At 38.2% G+C, this 23554-nt stretch overlaps 1 protein-coding gene across 1 annotated transcript in view; it reads left to right on the forward strand.

Moving 5' to 3' along the window:
• The window catches only part of LOC139698728 (protein turtle homolog A-like), a 577577-nt gene that overhangs the window by 490613 nt on the left and 63410 nt on the right, over positions 1-23554 (forward strand). The window lies entirely within an intron of this gene.

The following is a 23554-nucleotide window of genomic DNA, read 5'->3' on the forward strand; positions in this document are numbered from 1 at the left end:
ACATGCGAGTGTATATGAAACTGAAATTTGATATAACCGAAAATTATCATGTATAAGACAAATTGATTACGTAATTCGATTTCTTTTACAACTTACTCTGTTAAATGAAGGTATTGGGAAATATTTTTGGTAAATACCTGTGGAACGCACTTATGATAAAAGACGGGAAAGATGTAATGCTAGGAGTGTATACTACAATTAAATGGCAGAAGCATTGTCCTTCCCAATTGAGTTTTTGTTTATCCGTGGGTAACTTCAAATTATTGAATGGGCATTATGTATATGCTATATGTTTTGTATTGTTTGTTTTAACTAGTTTTCATTTTAATTTAAAGAACGCTGAAAAATATTTCCAGGATACTATTTTTAAATTAAGTGTTCCATTGTATTTTGAGGATTTTGAGACCGATTTTGTCTCTTGTGAATATCTATGTATTTGCACTTTTAATCTTAAACTAAATCCCGTCGAAGACGAGGGAGCGACGTATCATCGCGTCGCAGCTTTTCTCTGGCTATCGGGGTAAAATGTTACTATGACTAGTGAACCAAGGGTCATGAGGATCCCTCATCAATTTTTCTTCAAGCAAGACAATTGCCCTGCCCTGCGACACCCCAAGCCCCAAGGGGATAATTTCTTTGGGTGTTGGAACAGGGATTCTCCCAGAGTTGAGAGGGGTGGGGAAGAGGATTGGCCCGGGTGGCGACTGCCCCTCTGCAAAGTAATCAAGAAACCCTTCCAAAGGGGTGTGCATTCTACCCTCCTGTGACACGAGGCAGTCCACCCCTGGTCTCGGCGCCTTTTCACCCTTCAACCCTTGCGCTTTCCGGCCACAAAGGCTTCCTTCCCCCCGAGCCCCTCACATTCATTGCACCCAACAGTCATCTCCTTTGCCTACTCTCCCCTGTTCCTTGGCTCATACTCCCAGGACACCCCTTCTCCCATTGCGAGACGAAACCACCCTCATCTCTTTCGTAATTATAAATCTCGAGCCTCACCCCAGGATTTCCCCGTCTGCACCTTCTTGCCATACGTGACACAACCACCGCTTCAAGGCGGTTCATATTCACTCCCTCTGCACCGTGGACTGAAGTGTCCGGTGGCCATTTTGGGCGATTGGAACCTTGAGCTATTGAGCTATTTTCATAGTGTTTAAGAGTCTTTTGAAAGTGCCGCGTAAATTAAGAGTTTTGTATCAGAGTTTATTTTTTCATATTTGAAAAAATTTGACACACATGTACATATGCTCAAATTTTTTTAAGTCGCCTGGTTAGTGAACGATTTTGAGCTTTCTGATTTAAAGCTTTAATAAACCTTTTAAATAATAGAGTGAGTAGTGATGTATATCGTGTTACGGTAAGCTAATATCGTCTGCGTAATCACAGTAAAACAAAGTAATTTGAAAATTCATTGATTAACCATCCTCTAGCATTCAGTTGACTCCACAGGAAGACAAGGCAAGCAATCAATTTGAGAAAAAAGTTTCTCTCTCCGGTCTAACTTGTGTTTACGGTATCTCCTTCTCTTTCCCCAAGTCCTTTTATTTCACTCTCTGACTTCTCATTCCCACTCCTGCCACTCAGTCCTTTCACGAACTTTTGCAAAGCTATGCACTCAATAAATAGAATCAATTAAATCAAATGCCGTTGGAATAACAAGAACAAGAACCAGAAAAGAGAAATATGTGGGAGGAAACACAAAATGAAAGATTTTCCAGGAAGTCTGTGTTTTAGGAGTGAGATGAAGTTATTATGGACCAGGTCAAGAAGGGAGGAGCTAAATTTGTAAGAGATCAGAAGATGAATGGTATTAGGCCATATAGGGGTTGCTAGAAAATTGATGGAAAAATTTTGGTGTTGTGCTGCAGACATGTATTTTGTATAGAGTGGGCGGAAATTCGGTGCTAATAAAGACAATAGTGTCGGTGCTATGAGAGAATTGGGACAATTATATGGAAGTGATGAATATCAAGTATTTTTTAGTGAATTTCTAAATTACAAGTTTAAAGAAGATTTTACTCCATTGGAAATCAGAGTAGTTGCAGAGAGAAAAACGATGGGAAAGCATTTGTGAAAGGGAAGGTAACACTAAAATGAAGTGGCTAGAGCGTGAATAGGTAGTATATACGTATACAATTGGGGAGAATACGCCCAAGAAAGATAAATTTAAGATCAAGGCTAGTCTTTTTCTGGTGCGTTTAGCGGCAGTGGAAAGATCATTGTCAGAGATGATTTACTTGAGCTCTATGAACCTATATGTGTCATCAAACCGCAGTCCCAATATCGGGACAAAAGGTAAAGAAATGAAAAGGCCGACTGTAAAAGTTAAATACTGGCAATAAGAGACAATGGTTTTTAAAAAGTGACGAAATGAACTCTATTTTACGACAAGAAAGCTTACGACTACTTATAAATCGATTTCTATTTCTAGTTGTTATATTAGCTATCACTATTAGGTACCATGAAGCAGTTTTCAATTTTGTTTGTATAAATTGAAAAGACAGCTTAAATTGATAATTTTTGAGTCCAGTGCCTTTTGCAATCTAATAATCTTTTGATGAAGTCATAAAGTATAATTATTTTGATTTTTTATTTAGTTCTTTTATCAGGAAATAGTAGAATCATTTTTCTCCTTCGTCAGCCCCCCATCCACCCCATCCCATGTCCATTACATTCCGAAGTGACAGTTTTTTCCCCTTTAACTTCTCTTCACCACGCATAGCGACGTGCTGGTTTAATGAGTAGAGTATTCGGCTGCAAACGGGAGAGCTCGGATTCCACTACGCAGAGATGCATCTGTGCATCCTCAGCGTGACCAAATCTATGCGATTTTCGGGTGTCAGATTATCTACGCAAATAGCATGATGCACAAGCGCTGGAGTCAAGGAACTGCTGCCCCCCTCCTTTGCGTGTCTATTTCACATATCGTAGGGATAGGTGACAGCTACTTTTTCGAAATCAAATTTCGGTTGAATATTGCAATTAAAAATAATGCCTTTGTTAGTGGATCTTCTTATTCTAATTGTGATGCTATATGCTAGAATAACACTACCTAAAATACATTTTTTGTGTGTATAACAATTCAAAACAAATATAACAACGGTGCTACAATTTATATCTTTTCCTCCTAAAACATATCTAAGTAGTGTGAATTCAATTGAACAACTTTTGATTGTCAAGATCTGTAAAACATTCGGTCATATCGTTTTTCCACACATTCGTCGGAACACAGTCATACTAACTGGATTCCGGAACATCTTAATTACAATATTTTTTATGGTAACAATTAGAGTTATTTTGATCGAATATTTTTACGTAACTCTTGTACCAATTACATAATTTTATACATTATTGTCATTGCCTTCACTCTCCCTTCTCTATCAATTTAATGCAACGATTTTATCTGGAGCTATTTTTTACTACAATTATAACAAAACTTAGGTAGATTAAATATACACAAAGCACTGGAACATGTTCCTCCCGTCGAGAATTCTCTTTACATTTCTCGTTTAATAATTGAAATTTGATGGGCTTGCTTACCATGTGTAAGAGAAAATCTTTCGTCCGTACTTCATAATACATTCTGGATTACAATATTTACTAAACCAAACTCTGTCGATGCCAGGCAATGGTGTTCATGATTTCAACCTTGATCCTTAATTTCGTTGGAAAGCCCATGGAACCTATTTGCCTACGATGAAATAGAGATTAATCAGTGTATCTAAAAATATGCAAGAAAATACTATAGTTGTAATAAAATCCATCCACTACACATACGAAAGTATCCAATTAAACACTTGTCCTTGTTCGTATCCGTTTCATTTGCGCCGCATCCCATGTTGTTTCCCCCATCCCCTTAGCATCCTTGAAACCTCAGGGTACGCAAGGGATTCGAGCTCCCGAAGGTTCTAACATGCTCCCCACGTTTACGGATTAATTTCATTTACCTAAATTAAAGTTACGCAGCGGCATTAATAAGCATTCCCACTTGCAGACTCGAGATGTTTCCCCTTGAGCAAATGATGTTGGGTAAGGCATTGGAACAAATTATTTATTCACCTTTGATCCAGAAGATAGCTTCAGGGAGAACATAGTTAATCTCCGATTCCAAACCAAATCTTTAACTAACTTAATGTGGTTAATTAAAAACAAATAAGATGCGTGCCTCAAGGAATTTGGTGGCGGAGTGTAATGCATGTAAAATAAAAAAATCATGCTAAAATCTGTTGCTAATATTTATGCCTTTCTAGGTGAATATTTTTTGAAAAAATAACATAGTACCTAGTAAAACATAAATATGGTGTAATATCCTCTCCTGTAATGAAGGAGTATGGTAATTAGGATCATGAATAAAATTTTTGGATGATGAAAGTTGGGATAACAATGAGTCAGATATAAGTAATTGAAGCTCTAAAGATCAGGGGGTATTCAGTTCTATATCCAATTTTTAAGTTTTAACATATTGAGCGTAAAATTTTTATCAGAATAATCATTCATTTTTCATTTTATAATTCGAATTAACGATCTTAAAGGAACAATAGGTTATCTGGATAGGCAATATAATGATACCGTATGGAGAGCTGCATGGCATACTTTTCCAAGATACATTGATACCATAATGGGAGAGGACATTAGAAGCAACCGTAAATGCGCTACAGGATGACTTGCATTATATACATAATTCAGAAGCCTTAATTATCAGTTGCTATCCTTATAATTTATGTTGGTTTATTATATCTTCATCGTGTCTTCTTTGAACTCTTACGTTTATTGTATTTTTATCTATGCATCAAATAAGCAGTAGAGTAGTGGCAGAGTCACTCTCATTAACTCTTGTATCTATTGTGGTTCAATATTCGAAATGGTTATCGTATTGATTCCAATTATTTTGTAAAATATCCGCTTGAAAATTATACATTTAATATTTTGGGGATGCAATAAAAGAAGCAATAGGGTTTTCTGCCAACCGTATTTTTATTGAGTCTTTATGAGATTTTATCTTCGTATTATTTAGTTCCCCGATGCCTTTCTTCCAAAATAGTATGCAGCCAAACCCTTTCTGAATACCAATTTGCGATCTGAAACCACAACCCAGTTATTAATGTCCTCTATAAATATGCTGTAATTAATTATCCTACGAAAAGTTTTTTTAAGAAAATAAATTACTTCCTAAAAATTGAAAATGAAATATGACCTCTTTCATGAATTTTAAACTAAGTTTGCGGAAGCCTCCATTATTTATTTGTATCTGCTCTAACAAAGATTCAAATTAAAAGCTCCATTTCAAGTTACCTTTTACGAGATGAAATTGATCCCGTACAAACTAAATATTCATCCCTTATTTTAATTTGACCCCACTCAAAAGGGGAAAAGTATAAATGGGAATGTGTTAACGGTTCAAAATAAATTGGAGGTTCCCTAGAAGAGGTGTCACGGAGAAGTCATGCATTTTACTTAAGAAACTCGTTATGCCTGCCTCTCGGCCCATCCACCATCCCTTCGTAAAAACAATCACCTCTCCATCACTGCAGTCATTTTCAGTAGTTTTCTTTTCCCATGAAGATGCCGACATATTCTTGTTGCCCCTTTCTGTTAATTCACTGAAGGTTGATTTAATTCTCTTCGATATGGAATTAAAGAGACCCCAGTTACGAAAACAACATTTATTGTTAATCTTTAAGAAAGACAAAAGTCTCGGTTTTTCCTTCATCGCCTTGATTGCGGCGATCACTGACATAATATACGTATCAACCATCGTATTTCACGATGATAAAATTTAATAAGGTTACACTTACTTTTATCTCATTAAAACCTACTTTATGTGGGATTAATTTTTATTGCTACTCTAAAAGTCTCTCCGTTCGTATTATTAACGGTTCCAAAGGTATTTTTAATTTAATTGGTGGTCTTTCGTCATGTTTTAACCTCTAACGTTTAACGTAGTTTTACGCTTTTTTATGTTTCCACTACCTCACGCGGTAATAAAGATTTATATATATATGTATTTATGGCTGCCTAAATCATCGAAACTATAGTTAGCCAAAAACGGTATGACTTACGGATGTATACGTTTTTCTTTAGGGATGAAACAATATTTTTAAATGTAATCGGTCGAAATCATCATTTACTCTATGGTTCTATATTAATTAACTCAATTGTATTTTATCTCTAATTAACTTCTTATCTTCGAAGAAATCATAAAGCACATTCTTGCACTCTGAAGATTGTATGGCCTTAAATGTGAATTATTTGTTGGATTAGCGAAAATTAATTTTTGTTTCTAGCTTATAATGTTGTGTTTATACTTGGAAAAACCAGCGTTTTGATGTGTCATTGGAGTTCAACAAAGGAAAAATGTATTTTAATGGATAAAATAGAAGGGAAATTACGGTCATAAGGCTAAAATTATCTGTATCCAGATTTATTAAATTTGTAGATTATATATATATATATATATATATATATATATATATATATATATATATATATATATATATATATATATATATATATATATATACACACACACTTATATGTATGTGTGTGTGTTTGTGCTCGCGCATGCATACACATTTTGCTCATTAAATTCATAATGGAAAATGAAAATAAAGGGAAATCGGAACAAAGGACCTTTAAGCTCGAGTGATCGGAAAAGTAAAAAGAATTGTCTGTAAAAGCTAGTTATTAAAACCTGCTTTGTTATAAATAGGGCGGGATTGGTCACTGGAATGATGATAACCTCAGAAACACTAATAATATAATTATATCTTCACTAGATCAAGAAAGATCGATAGACGAGTATAGGGATCGGGAACATATTTTCGGGAGCATCCAGTGCCCTTCTGTCGCTGTTCCGAACGCGTCCCCAAACCACCAGCCCTCGCTCCAGTCCTGAGCTGTGCGTTCTCACCCCTATTTCCTCTCCATTTTCCCTGCTCCCTCTCCGCCTGCAGGGGCCTGACAAATTGCTTCGTTACGAGACATCACCTGAGCATGCATCACACGCCGTACGACTTCCCTCCCCACACACCACCCCCACCTTTTCCGCCTCTTCTGCCGGGATTTCTAGCTCCTTAAGCAATCCCAGCGCCGAGGATTTGGAGGGTGACGGCGGAGAGTGAGGGGCTCTCCTACTGCTTTGGCGTATGGAGGCGGGACCCTGGCAGTTGAGCGGACGATTTGTTGGTTGGTGAGTGGGAAGGTGGGGTGGTGGTGTTATGAGATGGGCTGAAGGCGTCGGCCTCAGCTCTTTAACGGCGCTGGTGATTTAGGTCTCTTTGTCAGCCCGCGGAGTGTTCGGATGATTTTAGAAATATTACCGAGGTTTGTGCGGGAAATTTCCTTTTTTGACCTTGATCGATGGGAAGCATTCTTCCCTAACAGGTAGCTCTCATTTATTTACAGACTGCCGTACACATTTTTTCTTCGGTGTCGACGTGGAAACAAAAGCAATCAGTATCCCTTCCCTCAAGTGTGTTCGGAGGGGCAATTAGGACACCAATGATTTTATTTCCCGAGCTTCACCCTCGTTGAAGCTCTATAATTTCGTCTTTACGCAATCTTTCCGTCGAGACCGCTTACGGGTTAGCCCCTTTGTAGTGTGGGATCTTCAGAGAGTTCGTACTTGCTGGTCATTAGTCATTAGAGGGGGAATGGGAGACCGTTTATACAACTCTTGTGTTTGCCATGGATGTTTATGTTTTTCTTGTCATGATGGCCACATCTGTTTTTTCCCACCACTCAATTAATTCTATGAGAGAAAACATCCATTTTGCTAAGAAGTCATTTGTCGATGGCACTCGTTACTTTGTCCCAGTTGTGATTACTCATGGACTCCAAACAAATGGAATATTATCGAAGTTCAATACTTACCTCATCGTGAGTAATGATAACACATTTTTTGTCCCCAAAGCTAAGTATTGTTTAGGGATGTTCGAATAGAATTCAAATTCTCATTGAAACAATAGGTTTTTTAAAGGTTTTTATCTATTCATAAATGAAAAGTATTAACGTTTAAATAATTTTACTATGTACTAGTTTTGAATATTCATTTTTTTCACGCAGTTAACCTTGTATTCCCATACTTTCTTCTTAAAGATGCAAAATGTGTAGGAAATACTGTTAAATTTTATGGTAGTTTTCAACAATGCTCTTAACTTAAACACAAGTATGAGTTCTGTATTAGCGACTGGTGGAAACAGAAACAATTAAGATTCTAATTAAATTCAAATTATAATTTCTACAATAGTGGAAACATTTATTTCTTCCACAAATTACGGCCAAATATAGGTAGTTAAAAATTATACTATTAAAATAGAAATGGCGAGTACGTTTTATTTTTCTTGATAAACGTCCATAATAGGGTCAATATATTTATTGGCATATAAACGCGTCTACGAAATCAAAACCTAGTTTTTAAAATATTTAAAATACTAAAATTGACACACACTGATATTATTTCAGCCCCTATTTTAAAATAAGGTGAAAAGAAGAAATCGTGATTACCTCACAAGGAACATTATCATTTTCCACTTTTTGAGCGAGGCAATTCTTTTGGTGGCTCACCTTTTTGGAGGCTCGCAGGGTATTCATGTAGATGAATCATATGAATAAAAAAATTATTTTATTCTACACAGTTATTGATTTATCTTCTTCGAAGCAATCAACTAAATTTGATTCCGACATAAATAAATGACATCCCTTGTTATCAGTGGATTTCTGTAGAAAAAATATGAACAGGTGCACTTATTTATTGTATTCTAATATAAATAGTTCTAAGTCCTGTAGCACTATCATATTCTCATTACTTAATCCGATTAGAAAATTATTTTTGTAAAAAAAGCAAAAATTATTCTAGTTTAATTAGCAAATTGACTTGATTGGCATATAAATGTATGTATTGCAATACTTATCTTATTTTTATTGATATTTTACACAAAATATGTTTTGAATTGATAATGCCAAAATTATAATTTCAATCCTCCAAAATATGAGCATATCATCAGTCTTCATCTGACAGTAAGAATGTTAAGAAGAGGCTTGTTAGCACTTTGATTTGGAGCGTAGTTGTGTAAGGTTCGGAAATTTGCCATTGAAGCAGGATGATAGGCGTAGGGTGGAGGCTTTTAAAACGTGGTTGTGAAGAAGAATGGAGACGATGAAGTGGACGGAATGGAAAACAAATGAGGACATGCTAGGCATGGTGGGGGAGGAAAGAGGGATTTTGGGAGAAATCATTAGGAGAGAAGATAAATTGATGCAGAACATATTAATTAGCAATGGGATATTGAAGACTGTGATAGAGGGGAGGATATTGCGCAAACGAGAAAATGGCTCGAATAAAATAGGGATGTTGGAGGGGATGAAGGGAGGAAGGAAGTACACAGAGATGAAGAGGGGCTTAATATATAGTACGATGTTGGGTTATGTTTTGACAAGAGAGACAAGAAACTGTTTGGCAGTTTGTGTCCGTCCAAAATCTGCATACCACGGTTGAATGTTTAGTTATGTTAAACTTAATTTGTAGTTGAAACAATGTCACTATACCGAAAATGATACTTTCATAACGTATAAATGTAAATTTATTGTGTCCCCCATGCTAGAATGTTTGTATCGCAATTTTGTGTTGTCTTTTTGATTGTTGTTAATAAAAACATTGAATATGTCATTAGTTGGTAATGATTTGGCGTTGGTAAGCATGGATATGGATATTTAGTTCGGGGTGCCTCATAGAAAGTATTTGAGTCGGAGTAGAATCGGCACCGCGGATTCCTGGGCCATAGTGCCCCCTCCTAACAATCAATTGGCCCAACCGCCCTGAAACGTTTTACCTCAGCCTTCCATAGATCTGGAACTAGTTGGTGAGGAGGTGGGGGACTTGGTAAACCTTCCCCCCAAACGTGAAATCACCAACCCACTCCCATTTTGCACCTCGGAGGGCCGCGTTCCCTCACGTCCCTCTCTCAGCGGAGAACTCCCCTGCCCCCTTCGCAAGCGAAAGCAATATCCCCGAAACATTCCCCCAGCCCCACCAACGCCTCTGGCCATCCCGTACACCACCTACCCTTCGCCCCAAACAGTTCCTCTCTTCCACTCTCCCCAGCCTATACCACGGAGGGCGCAGGAATCACCCGCGGGATCGCCAGGCCCATCTGCAGGTGTTCCTGAGTACCCTGCGCGTAGAACAAATGCGGCACGGGAAGACCGTAAATCCTGCAAGACGGCCACCCGCAAAGTGGTGTGAGAAGGTCTGCTTGCTGTGGTTCAGTTTGGGTGAGGAGGGAGGGAGTTATTGGAAAGATCATGGTTTGTGTGCTGTGTCTGCCTCTGAAAAACTGGATGGAAACTAGGGTGGAAAATAGGATAGGAGCTTTCAGACGAGTATTATGATCATAACTTTATTACAATTTTGATTATTAATATTTATGTCCGACTTTCGTTGTGATCTACTCTGGTAGATATTCACAATATTCAACCTGAAGTTTGGCTTGATAGGTGAGGGTAGAACTTAACCGAAAGTTACCACGTGGTATAGGAACTAAATTTTTATTCTTTACACTATATGAGGCCAATAAATGGTGATAATGCGCACTAAAAATACGTACACACACAAACACACACACACACACACACACACACACACACACACATATATATATATATATATATATATATATATATATATATATATATATATATATATATATATAATATTGCGTTCCGATGACCCCTAGAGCTGTACTGGCGGGAGTAATAAAAATTGCTCCTGGTAGGGTCACCCATGCCAGATAGGTCGAAGGTTAGGAGCCAGACGAAAGGTAGTCCACGCAGCGTCTGTTCCTCAGTGAGGCGGCTGCAATGGCGTCTGACCCAAATGGGGCGGCCAGTAAGTGATGGTGTCACGTTAAAAACACTATTGAGGTAGGCAACGGGAAACCACCTCAATTATCATTCCCTAGAAAAATATGATGGACAATAGAGATATTTTGAGTCCTGGCAACCACGGGGCTCGGCCCAATCGGCCGTGTGTCGTGCCCGGCAGCGGGGGAGGCAAGGCTTCCGCGGTCGTCATCCCACGAAACCCTTGCAAGGGAAAACCAGCAGCAGCAGGACAGAAGACGCAGGAGAAGAAGACCAAATTAGTTAGAATAGGAACGTGGAATGTTAGGACAATGATGAGGACGGGGAAATTGGAGAATGTTAAGCGAGAGATGGAAAGGGGAAATATAGATATTTTAGGTCTATGCGAGGTGAGATGGAAAGATAGCGGGGATTACTGGAGTGATAAGTATAGAATAATATACAGCGGTGGGGACGAGAGCCAACGAGGGGTTGCCATAGTATTAAATGAAGAGGTAGGAAGAAGCGTAGTCAACATAGAGCAGGTAACGGATAGAATACTACTAGTGGAGATAAAAGCAGAACCGACGAACTTAGTTATTATCCAGGTATACATGCCACCGAGCAACCATAAGGAAGAAGAGGTCGATAAGATATACGATCAGTTAGAGGACATGATCGCGTGTGTTCCTGCAGGGAAACATTTGATAGTGATGGGGGATTGGAATGCGACAGTAGGCGAAGGAAGAGATGGTGATGAGGTGGGGGACTACGGTTTAGGCACGAGGAATGACCGCGGGGAGAAAGCAGTTGAGTTCTGCAGGAGACAGGGCTTAGTTATCACCAACACTTGGTTCAGACACCACAAAAGACGCAGGTATACATGAAAAATGCCAGGTGACTCGGGAAGATATCAGCTAGATTATATCCTGGTTAGACACAGGTTTAGGAACAGTGTGATAAATTCCCACAGCTTCCCGGGAGCGGATGCGGACTCAGACCACAATTTAGTTGTTATGAAATGTAGCGTACGTTTTAAAAAGATAAGGCAGGGGCGGCGAGTTAGAAAATGGAATGTAGAAGCATTAAATGGGTTGAAAAGAAAGGAATACAATCAGGCGGTAGAGAAAATCATGGAGGACGGTAAAGAGCTAAGTACTATTGAAGAAAAATGGGAATGTATCAAAAAAGGGTTGTCTAAAGCGGCAAAAGACACTATTGGAACCGTTAACGCTAAAAGGACTCGTAAACCATTGATCACGGATGAGATGATTACAAAGATGGATGAGCGGAGAAAATGGAAGAATATGAATACAGAATTAGGCAAAATGAAGTACAAAGAATTGAACAATAAATTGAGGCGGGCCACAAATAAAGCAAAGGAAGCATGGTGGAAGACGCAGTGCGAGAATATGGAAAGTCTGCAGAGGAAGGGGGAAATTTGTGCGCTTTACAGCATAGTTAAATCTTTATCGGGAAGTAAGAAAGGGAGATCAACGATAGCAGTTAGAGATAAGGCCGGTAAGGTAATAGTTGACGTAGGAAAGATCCAAGAGAGATGGAAGGAATATGTAGAAGAACTGTATAGTAAAGAGCTTAGACCAACAAAGTTAGACATTGAAAAGGAACATGACGTAGAGGAAGATAGCTTAGGTCCAGGCATACTAGACAATGAGATAGAAAGGGCATTAAGGGAGATGAAACTAAATAAGGCCGTGGGGGTAGATAACATTCCCGTGGAACCTTTGAAATGCTTGGGAAAATATGGGAGGAACAGGCTATATGGGCTGATCCGTAGTATTTATGAGGAGGGAATCTGGCCGGAAGACTTTGTGAGATCAGTTTTAGTTCCTATTCCGAAAAAGGTAAAGGCCACGTCATGTGAGGACTATAGGACAATTAGTTTGATATCCCACGCAGCTAAGGTTGTTCTCAGGATCATAAACAAAAGGATAGAGAGTAGGGCAAATGATTACTTAGGGGATGATCAGTTTGGGTTTAGGAAGGGGAGAGGTACGCGTGATGCCATTGCAGTAATGAGATTATTAATCGAGAGGAATATAGAACACAACCAGGAGGTATTTGCCTGTTTCGTAGATTTCGAAAAAGCGTTTGATAGAGTAAATTGGGAAAAACTAATGAGTATATTGCAGAAAATAGGAATAGATTGGAGGGAAAGGAGGCTAATCCGCAACCTGTACATGTCTCAGACTGCTCAGGTGAGGGTGGGAAACGGGGAGTCAGGATGGGCAGTGTTAGGAAGGGGTGTAAGGCAGGGTTGCCCATTATCACCGTTGCTGTTCAACCTGTACGCAGAAGAAATGATCAAAGAGGCATGGGATGAACTCGAGGTAGGAATGAAAGTGGGCGGGGAATTCGTAAAATCAGTTAGGTTTGCTGATGACCAAGCTTTAGTTTGTCAGTCAGCCAAGGGGCTGCAAGCATTGCTGAGTGAATTGGAAATTCAGTGCTACAGGTATGGGATGAGGATCAACATTAATAAAACAAAGGTTATGCGATTTTCTAGAAAGAAAAAGGGCAAGCTTAACATTAAAATAGGAGGGCAAAAGCTAGAGCAGGTAGAACAGTTTACGTATCTCGGTAGCGTTTTGGACCAACACGGTCAAAGTAGTAGGGACGTAAGAAGAAGAATTGCGCTAGGCAAAGAGGCTTTCACAAGGAGGAGGGAGTTGATGACGGGGACTTTGAGTAAGGATGTTAAGAAAAGACTCGTAAAAACTTTGATATGGAGCGTAGCTATGTACGGAGCGGAAACGTGGTCATTGAAGCAGGAGGATAGACGTAGATTGGAGGCTTTTGAAATGTGGGTGTGGAGAAGAATGGAGAAGGTGAAATGGACAGAGAAGAAAACAAATGAGGAAGTACTTGTTATGGTGGGCGAAGAGAGGGGTTTGTTGGGAGCAATCCTATGGAGGCAGGAAAAGTGGATGAAGGGGGTGTTGGCCGGCAGTGGGATGTTGAAGACTGTGATAGAGGGTAGAATGTTGGGCAAAAGAGGAAAGGGAAGGAACAGGATAAGGTTGTTGGACGGGATGAAGGGAGGAAGAAAGTACTCGGAGATGAAGAGGGACCTGATATAGAGTAGGATGATTGATTTTGTGTTTTGTTAGGAGTAACAAAATATTTGTTTGGTAGTTGTGTCCGTCCAAAAACCTACCTTAACCGGTAGATTACTTTAAAAAAAATATATATATATATTTAGATATTGGATATTCCCATTTTAGAGGAAATTAAATTGTGAATAGAAAGTGGTATTAATCACAATTTAATTTCCTCTAAAATGGGAATATCCAATATCTAAATATATATATATATATATATTTAGATATTGGTATATTAATAATACTTTCTATTCACAATTTAATTTCCTCTAAAATGGGCGGTTGGGTATAAGGAACGCCAGACCAGATATACCCTGTCGAAATTCCGTATCAGTATAAGATTAAAAACTAAGTCCACTAACTCCGAGTGGCTTAAAATAATTCCAGAGTGTACGTTCTTAAGTGTAAATGCAGGAATGTGAAACTAATTGCTAATGATCGTTACACTAAAATTAATAGTTCCGTAATCAAACCTCTATTTGGTGCCGCTTATCTAATTTTTAGCATTTCATGGTATAGTTCATGATCTTTTTCTTGTATCAATTTTGGTTTATCAAAAAATTCGGATTGGTAACTTCGGTAAAAAATTGGTATAGGTGATTTTAAAACATGAGTCACAGAGGAGGTATTTTTGAATATTGTGGAATCTACATTTTGCTTGATGTGTTTTTGTCTCTTCAATCAAAATATTAAAAACATGATTTCATAACTATATTATAACTCACTATGATTTTAATTCTAGTTCATAATATTCATTAACTTATGTTTTTTCGGAGTACATTAAGACTATTAATATTTAAATAAATGCTCCCTTCTGTGTCTAAAGTTATGTAAATATATGTTTTAAATTAAACCTTTTGGGATAAACTATTATTTTATGAAACATGGTGGATTTCAACTAGTTATCGCTAGGTATTTGAACTTCACTTCTTTGGGATCTTAGGTATTTTGTAAATGGAATATCAAGTATCGAAATATTTACACCCATCACACTAAGTAATAGAGCGGGTATAAAAAAATGTAGATATACCGAGTAGGAAATGATAGACCTCCATTATTGAATTAAACCTGTATACTTATTAGATCTACTCCCCTCTCCCTGCATCCCCTCATTGCCCCCTCACCTCGTTCCCACGCTAATTACCTCTCAAAAAACATTATTTATCTTTTATCAAGGAAACATTGCACTTCCTTTTACATAGGCAAATGTATTACCCCCTTATCCATTCGAATGAACAATCACCGGTACTACTGCAATTCTGCCATCACCATCTTTAATTTCCCTCCCAGCATTTCCTGCACCGCACCTCCCCTCCCCACCCATACCCCTTTCCCCTCTCTAGCATATTTTCAGTCTTACTTGAAGAAGGCCTCGGAGAAGGCCGAAAGCTCGAACAATTTTACCGCGTCAGTGTCCTTTTAAATGTTACTATTTCCCTTGTGTTCTATTGTGCCGTCCCATTATTTTATTGCTCGTGTTAGTGTTTCCGTATAATCGATATATACATAACACTATAGCTATAACACTTTTTGAAAGTGTCACGGACGTGAATAATAATGTATAACACTTAGCACTAGTGGACACAGACAAAAACACAGAAACACACAAAAAAGAGACTCACTATTTTTCGAATTTTCGGTGGTCGTGACCACCTTTATCAAGAAAGAGAGGGACAGAACTCCCTGTCCCTCTCTTCCTTGATAAAGGTGGTCACGACCACCGAAAATTCGAAAAATAGTGAGTCTCTCTTTTGTGTGTTTCTGTGTTTTTGTCTGTGTCCACTAGTGCTAAGTGTTATACATTATATATATTGTATATGTATATATTAGTTAACGTTAATTTGAACATGCATGACTAATAACTCAACCACACCACCTGAAAAGTATTCGCACGTATTTTTTAAATCTTAATGCTACTAAAAAGAGCCGTTACATAAATGACGTTAAATTAGTTGACATTGAACTAAAAAGATACTGAAAGTGAGATAGAGAGTTAATGGTGGCCACCACCATAATCCATTACTTGAACTACGTTGGAGATATCTAGAGACATACAGGTTCAGACTTTCTCTTTCCGCCATTGATTTTAATTTATAAATATTGCGAATGACGATAGTAGCACACAGGGGCACAATGCATGGGGCAATAAATATTAAAAGTAATCCGCAATTTATATTCCTGCTTGACAGGAGGAACTCCCTAAGATACCCAGGCAATAAACTTGTTTCCAACTCAATTTTATTTCCATTTCCCAGAATGGGAATTATCCCGCGACATATATCTCATGACTTGAAGGCGTTAAGTCGAAAAAGTTACTACCACGGTTATAGTCGCTGAAAACCAATGAACTCACGCGCCAAGACATTTGGTCACCAATCTTTTCTCTTTCGACGGAGCCTTTCGGGGAAAAAATAAATAACGAAAACAGGCCAAAGAAGGATAACAAAGGTTTTTAGGGGGGACTTGTGGGAGCACTAGGAGGAGAAGGTGTAACGGATTTCGGCGTTGGTTTGTTTCATCTTTCGCCTTTTTCTCTCTCTCTCTCATTTCTCTCTCCATCTGGGGCGCTGCTTCAGCAAACGTGGGAGAAAAGTATCTCAAGGAACTGCATACGTCATCAAAGGACCTTTTTGCTCCGAAGATGAGCGCAGCATAGATGGGGACGAGGATTGATTCATGGTCGAGGTATAAATGGAACATCCCGGCGAGTAAAAGTTTCATCGGAACGGAAAAGTGAAAGGGGAGAGTAGGTTCTTACGGCTACTACAACTTCCATGCTCATTCCTCCCGATCCTTCCCTCACCCTCCGAATTGGCTCAATCTCAGTAGATTCCCCTTATAAATTTCGATGGAATAGTCTTTCTGGGGTGGGTCACGGGCTATACTTTTACGTGGACCTCGTGGAGGCATGTAAATCAGCACACATCCTCCTCCCACTATGTCAGCAGACCAACGACTTTCCACGAATTTAATGGCTTATTATACGGCTTGGATCAAATGTGCTTCACCGGTCCCAGGTTCTTTCTTGCCCAAACCGTGTCTAGAGGAATTTTCTCATCCCACCTACTCTAAATATTTTGATATTTTCCTTAAACTCTCGCGCTCCTGTTACGCAATCGAAATGTAATATTTAAAAAATATTTTTTTGTTTATAAATTGTAATCTGTTTGGAGCTTAATGTTGTATTTACTACGTATGGCGAGCGTTTAGGTTTTCTTTAACACTATTCTATATTGAGCGCGTAGAATAAAAGATTTGGACCCTAGTCACAACTTGTAAAGCCATTATTCTACAAAAAATTAGTTTTTCTTGCAGTGTTGTCAGTTAGTACGGGCAGAGAAGCTGATAAGTTAAAGATGAATGACTTTGTTATTTCTCTCTCACAATAAACGTAATAATTTTGGAATACGTTTGCAAAATATAATATATTTTTAACAATCCCCTTAAAAGAGTGTTAATATTTTTCTTGGCTGCATATTGTTTACTGATTACTTCCTAGGTAAGGTATTTTCAAATGCATATATGTTCACATTAATGGTATGTGAGGAGATGTCGACCTAAAAAAAGTTTATGATAGAGTTGAAATTCCAGGATTTTCGGTTAAATCAACAGTCTTTAAAGACAGAAACGCCGTACGTTGAAGGATACAGCACCTCAGTAGCGAAAAACTCCTTCATAAATGTATAGGGGAGCTCCTCCTTCATAGGCGAGCCAAGTACCAAGAAAAGTAAGATCATTGGACTGAATGGTGTAGTATTTTCTTCACTTGGATTATTTGAAGTGCCCGTCCTTGGCAGAAGGCATGCCCCTGAATTTATTCATTGAGCAAAAACGATTTTTCCGGTAAACTAGGTGTTCTAACGAGTACCTTAGAGAATAGGAATGATTATCAGTACCTTTAGGCACGTTATTTTACGATTTTCAATTAAAAACGTTCTAAATACTATATTCTAAATATAAAAACTCTTTTAAATATCTAGCGTGTAATACTTCTGGTAAAAACTACCTTTTTGCTTTCCTTTTTTAGAGTTTATTTCGAATTTATTCTATCATGATTATTTCAATAAAAATAGTAGGTAATTAAAAAAGTGTTCAAGTTGGATAAAAGAATTGTCAAATACATTTCAGGGATATGAAGTGTCTTTGCATTTTCCGTAATCGCTGGTATTTCCAGCAGTTACTGTTGATTTTCATGAATTTCAGCAATTTTAAGTGCGAGAAACGAGTCTATTTATTTTTTAATACCTTTGCCTAAACGAAAACAACTCCAATTCGCAAGATAAGACAAGCTTTTTAGAATTACCCTAACTAAAAACAGATATTCCCATATTTCCCCCATATTCCCGTATTTAAAGTGAGTTGTTATACGTAACATAGGTCCGCCACCATAATATTTATTACGTTTTTTGCATTTATGTATCAAATTTTCTCGGATGTAATTGCTAGATGTTATTTCGACTTTAATGAACAATTCACTGGTTATTGTTAATCTAAAATTGAACGATTATTCACCTTGGTCAGAGGAAGGGCTAGAAAGTCCAATCTTCTCAAGAAAACCATGTTTTATTATTGAAAGCTTGCCAACTATTTCTCCAATTACCTAAAAAAATCCATGAAATAGCCGCTGAAAAGTAATGGGTGAAATACTTGACTAAAAATGTTTCCGTAAAACTTCATGAATCGTAACGGTTATTGAATTTTATCCTTGCATTATTTTGTTGATTTTTTAACTTTAACTATAGGCTTAAGTAATCAATTGAAATTATTATGAGGAATATTGAATATATCATGTGGCGTCTTCAATGAAGTGAATTAGAAGTGCTTTCATTTACAGAATTCTCATGTCTCAGACTTGAGTATTATCACACGTAAATACCTCACTTTATTTTTACGTCTGAAATCACGAATGATGAATTGGCCATTAGAATTAAGCCGTGTATTCAGTAGTATGTGAATAGTACGGTTGGGAAGCCAAGCTATCAACTCTTTTGACAACGAATCTTTCTACAGATACGGCATCAAGGAAATAATTTAGTGCACACTGTAATATAATGGCAATTGATATGAAACCATTCTTAGATTGTATCCCTATATACATTTTTTTTAATATCACTTTTTGCTACAGGTATTTTTACTGCCAAAACAGTTTTACCTCTTCGCAACCATGATTTTGAGACTTTTCCTAGTGCGTAGTCAAGAGAACAGTGATTTCATTGCTATTGATAGTAACGTACACACATATAGATGGAGCCATTCCTCAGTAAAATATAAAAATGTGATTGAATGTGAAATTTACCTTCAAGTAAAAAAATAAGGTTTCAAACGCCGGGATCAAACTATTCTTTTTCTTGCCTTGCTTCCTAACCTCCGTTCTTCCCAATAAAAATTTCCGCCAATCATCGAATTGTACTTTATCTCTAGTGTCTCAAATAGCGTCAGCATTCGCGCGTTCCCTTAGCAGCTTCCGTGGCCCACGAATTCTCTCAGAACGAAGCCAATCCAAAACCTGGGCCATAATTGAATATTGCGTCCACCAAAATACCTGTTGAAGCACATTCATTGAGGCAGCGGAAAAGGATACTCAGCTCTCCCCCAACCGTTCCGGCATTAAACCCCGATCACGGACGATGGATCGTCGGGATACGAGGTGGGAGGGGTTTCTGGGAATGGGGTTGGTGGGTGTGTGCCGGAGGAGGATGTGTGGGTGCTGATGGCAGGTCTCGAAAAGAGAGGAGCAGGTGTAACCCAATCTACAAAGCCGTTCCAATACCACGCCCCCCCCTTCTCCGAATTTCGCTTCTCATTCCTCTTTGTACGACTCCTTTTGGCCAATGATCGCGGTCACCATCGCAACACTTCGGAAAAGGAATTTTTCTCCCGTACACATTTCACCCTCCCACATTCACACCCCCTCCCTTGCCTCTTGTTACTATTTTTGGGATGATTATGGGGGTTTCCTTCATCCCCACCGCCGTGGGAAGGGTGGGGAGCTAAATGAGTCGGGGAAGAAGGGAGAGGGGTCCCATGGATGGGAGTCCTCCACTATCCCCCTTTTTTCTCTCCTTCTTCTTCCGTCCTGTCGCCGAGAGAATGGAATTGTGGGTAGTTTGGTGTCGTCTTCGGCGAGGGAATTGGGACGACGGTAGGTCGGTGGCTATAGGGGTTTTCTCCCGCCAAGGGTACAGCGATCGCCCCGCAAGTGGAAAAGTTTAGTCGGGATTCCCTTCCACACACTCTCTCTCTCTCTCTGCCCCTCAATTCCCAGCTACAATCTTTTTGGGTAAGGTAGAGGATGGGAAAGAGAAGGGAATGGGAACAACGAAGGATAAATTGGTTGCTTCTGGCTACGTTCTTTATTGAATCGAATTGGAGGATGTATCTCAGAGCCTAATGCGTTGAATCAAAACACTGCATTTAAATGGAGACCCCCTATCTCCAATAGATGGATTGACAGATCTCTTATTTAATGACCCTAATGGGGATCAAGAGGGTGCGAAGGCTAATGTACTGGCTTCCCACTCCGTGGGCCCGGGTTTAACACCCGGTGCTGGCTGGATTTTTCTTTCATATCCCGATCCCTACTTAGTGTTCTATGATGAGCGCAATTTAAGTGAATACACCTTTCGCCTGATAGGACCTTAAATGGTGAACCCCTTGTTTCCTTTCATTAAAAGTAGGTTAATGCCGGCGCCGGTTTTTTTCCTCCTTTCCTACATTCCCGGCAACATCACAGATTATTCTTCTACCTCTTCTGGCGCAAATTTTTGCTGTCGGTCACCTCCCCTAACAGCTTCTACTATTTATTATTTCTAAATACAACTTCCTATCTGTCTGTCTTATGTTTCCAATTTTTATACGTGAGCTTGTTTACCCATGCATTTAGCGTGAGACAGTAGAATTGGCGTTACAGAGCAAATAATTATACCGGTAGTTTGAAGAAGAGGGTTGACGGTTCGGAGACTATAGGTTGACGCCTAATAAGAAAAAAACCTAAACCTAAAGCTTAGTGACCCAGATCGAAGCATTTCAATTGCTGTTTGTGGGATATCCGGGCCACTGAACCTTGGCTCAGTAGTATCTTTTAAGTCCAGGAGATGGACTAAAAAGTTGATTTTGATAGGGCAAACGTGTAAATTATTATAGCGCAATAAAAGTATCTGTAAGAAAAATATAAATTATGTTTTTATGCAAAGTATGCCACATTCCTCAAATTTTCTATATTAAAACCTGTATTAATTGATTAGTGACCATATTACTTTGAAATGTTTGTGATAGCCATCCGTGGAAAATAATTCAATGACTAGTATGATTATATCTCTTTCTCTCAATTGTACACTCACTAGTCTCTACTCAATGACTGGTTTGGTGTATGACAGTTGAGCTCATCTACAACTTTGGGTTTGTAATTCACACGTTGTTGTGGTGGTGGATCGCTTACTTTTTTGCGATACAACGGTCTCTGCGTAATTACTGGTATCAGTGAGGTGAAAAAGCATGGATTAACCTAGGGGAATAAGGGTGTCATTCGAAATCAAAGCCAAACTTTCCGGTTGTTAGGCCATACCCTCTGTCCTTTAATAATAATAATAATAATAAAATAATTAAAGACAAAATTATTTTTCCACCAGACCAGATGAAACGGTTCAAAACTTTTCAAATTGAAGTACATTAAAATAAAAAACGGTGTATTATATCAATAAATTAGAAAAGTGGCTTCAATTTTAAATTTTGAATACCAGAATATGATGTACAATGCATTTTATTTATAACACTCCTTATTTAATCAGTCATTTTCATTAAGTATTCTTACAACCAACACTTAGGATTTTCCATAAATTGGTTTTCATCTTATTTCAGCATGTGGAGAGAAACACCTAATCAGATATCTTATTTTGAGTGGTATAGTTGCTTTAAATTTATTGATATGTTGAAAAGTCTCAAATAAATTATTCATACGCTTACCGGATTGTTTATACAAATTTAAAGTGGATCGCTTGATATCAATTTGAAGTTATGAGGGCAATAGTTGAGAGAAAGTTTTCAATTCAAATATTATCTTTTTCAAATACGATCAACCCAAATTAAATTCTATAAATGATTGTATTACTTTTCTCTATTCAGATGTTGTTTTCTGGACAAATTACTCCCCTGGGGCTTAAAACCTTAAAAAGTTTAAGGATTCAATTTGTTCTCCTAAGTATTTCTTACTGCTGCCTCTGTTATTTGAGATGGAGGGAGATAATAGGTTGTTATTGAGAGATTTTTCCCTTAAGGACGACCTTAACAGGAAAATGAACAATTTCAAACAAAAAACACACTGCCGTATATGATTCAAGTTCATTCGAACAGCACGGCGCATGAAAGTTTGAGAAAGTTAAATTACGGGATTTGACGAATGAAATTTTGTTTCGTTCAAAATACAGGTCAAAATTACGTACCTGCATAGGGTTGGTACGTAACCTGGGACCTGGGACCCTTCCCACGCTAGGTGCTGAATCGCCCGGCTCTTTCGCTCGCAGCCTTCCTCTGTCCCCTTTCTCCTCTCCCATTTTTGCCGCAAGGTCAAACGATCCCTTTCCTCGAAATACCCTATCCCTCTGCCTCCGGCGGCGTGTCGGATGGATGGTCAATCCTTTACAGGTTATCTACGCATTAAGGATAGATATTGGATGAACTATCAAAACGGGTACACGTTTTTGACTTGTAAAGCATTTCCTTCCAGCTTAAAATCCGTCTACTCTACATTATTGGTTTTTCGTTTATTCATACACTCTACCTGCATTACGACGGAAAAATACTGTTCCCTCTCGCTACCCACGATAGCCATAGCAGCCCCTTTCAAAGTTCTGAATCTCATAAAATTTCCAAATCTCCTCGATCAATATTGTCTTTTTTGAATTTCCTCCGGCAAATTTTTACTCACTCCATCATGTTTACCCATTTCAACGATTTACCTCCACTTCGTACAAAGTGCTTTATCTCTTCATCCCCTAACGCGTTCCTTAAAAGCCTACCGTAAGTAAAGACCGCCTAAACACTATATTTGACGCTAATGACATAACATTTTATGTTCATGCATTTTTATAGTTTATGTTAATTCTTTTACCGTAATAGAAATTTTTGAATGGAAAAATCGTTAAAAAAAGAAAATAAACTTGAAATCAAACTTATTGTATCTCACTAAATTATAAAATTCATAAGCATATCAAAAAATTCTATAAAAATTAGTTTTTATATTATTACTACCCCTGGGTGATAATTTAGTCAGTTTTTCTACGTTCTCTATCCCCTTAAGTATTCCACCGTCTTACACGGGAAAATATTAAGCTGTAGCTTCTACATTACTATTCATTATGACTGATGCAGAAAACAGTCTATTTAATAATTTGTCTCATTTAATATTTTGCTGAAACACTGACAGGCTTTCTTATGTTATTTTGAGGAGAAAATATGAAAATTGGAATACAAAATTAAAGGCTGCGACACGATGTGTTCTGGCGTATGCCCCTAGCGTATCTCGAGCATAAATTCAAGAATATAGTAATAATAATAATTAGTTCCGAAGTAATAAATAATTAGTTCCGAAGCATGCATTA

This window comes from Hetaerina americana, unplaced genomic scaffold, assembly GCF_022747635.1.
Source record: "Hetaerina americana unplaced genomic scaffold, ioHetAmer1.1.p SCAF_9, whole genome shotgun sequence".
NCBI classification, from domain to species: Eukaryota; Metazoa; Arthropoda; class Insecta; order Odonata; family Calopterygidae; genus Hetaerina; species Hetaerina americana.